This window comes from Octodon degus, unplaced genomic scaffold (genome assembly GCF_000260255.1).
Source record: "Octodon degus isolate 3935 unplaced genomic scaffold, OctDeg1.0 scaffold00057, whole genome shotgun sequence".
Classification (NCBI taxonomy): Eukaryota; Metazoa; Chordata; class Mammalia; order Rodentia; family Octodontidae; genus Octodon; species Octodon degus.
Window position 1 is genome coordinate 2717023 of NW_004524633.1, and position 2923 is coordinate 2719945.

Below are 2923 nucleotides of genomic sequence, written 5' to 3' on the forward strand. Positions count from 1 at the left end.
AGAGAGACAGAGACAGAGAGAGAGACAGAGAGACAGGGAGATCTTATCTGTAAAGCAGTCCAAGTAACACTGACCCAAAAGTGCGTGATATGAGTTAGATAAACTGTCATCCTCTGGTGTTCAAAATGTGAAAATAGGAAGCTCATAAGGTTTGGTGACAGCCCAAGTAGAAGGAGCCACCACGAAAACTCATGAGGTCTGAGGAGGTCACTGCCACCCAGGGAGTGGGACACCGGGAGGTGGGGTTGGAAGGGAAGACACCAGTGCCACGTGGGGAGGGGCGACCTCCTCTTAACATGGCCCCCACCGGGGAGCCACCCACATACCGGGCTCTGACTAAAGTCTCATGGGATTAGAGCTGTCCCAGCTGAGCCCGCTGGGGTCCAAAGGTAAGGGGACCCATGCTCCAGAGCCCCAGGTCGACGATCAGTGCCATGGGGTCCACGGAAGCGGGGACAGTGGCGGCGGTGCCATATGGAGATGGAGGTCGGAGAAGGAGGCTGCCTAAGGGCGCACTGGGGGACCTGGAGTCAGAGCTGATGGGAGAAGGCAGTGGAGGGCCCTGCCAGCATGCAAAACAGGGATGGCCTGGACAGACGCCACAGTCCCGGAAAAGGAGTGCGGGTGACCTGGGCTCAGTTCAGTAAGTCATGGGGCTGGTGACAAGGACAGATCAAGACACCTAAGGACACCCAGGGCTGGAAGACCGAAGTCATCGGGCTGTCTAGACCCATGTGGGGCTGCGCATGACCACAGCTTGGCTGCGTTGAGGCTGGAAGTGCTTTCTTTTCTTGCATTTTATAAGATCCAAGACAGCTTCCTTGATGTCCCAGGTCCACAGAGTGACACTGAGCAGCGAGCTCCAAGTGGGCTGTGGACCCAGGCCCAAAGGCGCGGCACCCACCCTCCACCTCAGGAGTCTTGAGCTGAGGATGTGAATTCCCAGGGTCCTGGGATCGCCTCTGCTCCCCCAGAGGACGCAGGAAATGTGTGTCTGTTCCCCAGCAGAACCTGGAGGGGCGTCTCTGCTGGCCTTAATCTGGAGCCTGGAGGGGGTGTCTTTGTCCTCCATCAAAGCTCCCTGCTGGACCCTTTAGCTCAGGGGTGGCCGAGGGCTTAGTCTGTGACTCCCTTATGTGGGGTCCAGCAGGGAGAGCTGGGGCTTAACCCGGAGCCTTTTGTTTCCATTGCTTGCTTGATTTTGTAACCGGGTCTCACAAAGTCCCGCAGTCACCCAAGAAGTCCTCCTGCCTCAGCCTAACCACCATGCCCACCTCCTTGCTCCTGCTTCCTGTGTAGCATCTTGTTCATTTGCATTGTTTTAAATACATGGCCACCCTAGAGCTGGGATCCTTGTAGCCCAACCCCAAGGTCCACACTTTCGCCCACGGCTCTCTGCTCTGCCTGTTCATGTGGAAGTTCACTGATGAAGCACCACAGCAGAGCCACAGGACTGCTCTGGGGTCCCCTTTGCTACTGGTGCTTTCTCCTCTCCTCCTAAGAACGGGTTCTGAGTCCCGTGGATGTCGTGGCCTGAGGGTCACAGCCCATGATGTTCTAGTGGCAGGCTCTGAAGGGAACAGATAACAGCTCTCTGGGACCGGGGAAAATGCAGGGCTGGGCGAGAGCTGGGCACGTGGACCAGGTCACTCGGACCGCCACGCACTGGCGGGCCAGTTCCAGGAAAGTCACTCCTTCTTCCTGCCATGCTCGGCTCAGAAGTCTGACTGCTGGACACTGTGTCCTGACTCGGAGCCTCAGCAACTTAGCCAGGCCCCCATCTGTCTCAGAATTAGTGAAAACAGCATAGGAAGCTGGCTGGAGATCCCACCTGCATTCACTTCCCAGGGCCAAAGAAAGGAAAAAGAGTCCCTCACCAAAGCCTCCTGGGTGCCCTCTCCCGGACCATGGAGGGCACCGAGGGCCACTCCCGCCAGGCTCAGCCTGTGTCCCTCCCAGCCAGTCCTTGGAACTCTGTCCACACGCAACACCCACAGGAAAGCCGTGTCCCGACACCCGGCCTTCGGGCCTGGGCAAAGGACACAGCGGACAGAGGGAAGGAAGGTCCGGGAAGCCAGTGGGATCCCCAGAGCACAGGCTCAGAACCAGACTCTGACCCGAGAGTAGAAGGCAAAAGTGTCGTCATGCCTGTGTCTGCAGCTGTGAGACTCTAGGTTCTTCTGGAGTCAGGGAGCCACATTCAGACGCCTCTGGCCCCACTGCCCTTCTATACCCAGGGTGCTGGAGAGGGGGTGTGGGGATAGCTCAGCAGAAAATGGCCTTGGCTGTGCCTAGCACCAAGTGGGAAAAAGGAACTGGAAGACAACAGCTCAGCCGGGGCCCACGTCTGTGAGCCCACGCTGGGAGGCTGAGGCAGGAGCATCTAGGTTTTAACCTCGCCTGGGTGATTTAGCAAGACCTTGGCTCAAAATAAGGGACTAGGGGTGTAACTCAGTGCAGGATAGGGGTTCAAACCTTAGTACCAATAAAAAGGAAACAGGTGGGCATTTCCTGAGCCCACAGGGAGGCCCCTCGGTCAGAGATGAATACACACAGGGTCCCTGGTGCTAGGCTTGTGTGCTGTGGGTGAGAGCTGAAGAATTTCTTGGCCCCAAGCCAGGCACGATGGTGCATGCCGGTGACCCCAGCACTCGGGAGGAGGGGGAGGAGGAGGAGGAGGAGGAGGAGCACAGTGAACTTGAGGAAGGGGAGGAGGAAGGAAGGAGGGGAGAAGGAGCACAATGAGCTGGAGGCCAGGAGGGGGAGAAGGAGGAAGAGGGAAGGAGGAGGAGGAACACAATGAGCTTGAGGAGAGGGAGGAGGAGGGAAGGAGGAGGAGGAGCACAATGAGCTTGAGGAGAGGGAGGAGGAGGGAAGGAGGAGGAGGAGCACAATGAGCTGGAGGAGGGGAGGAGGAGGAACA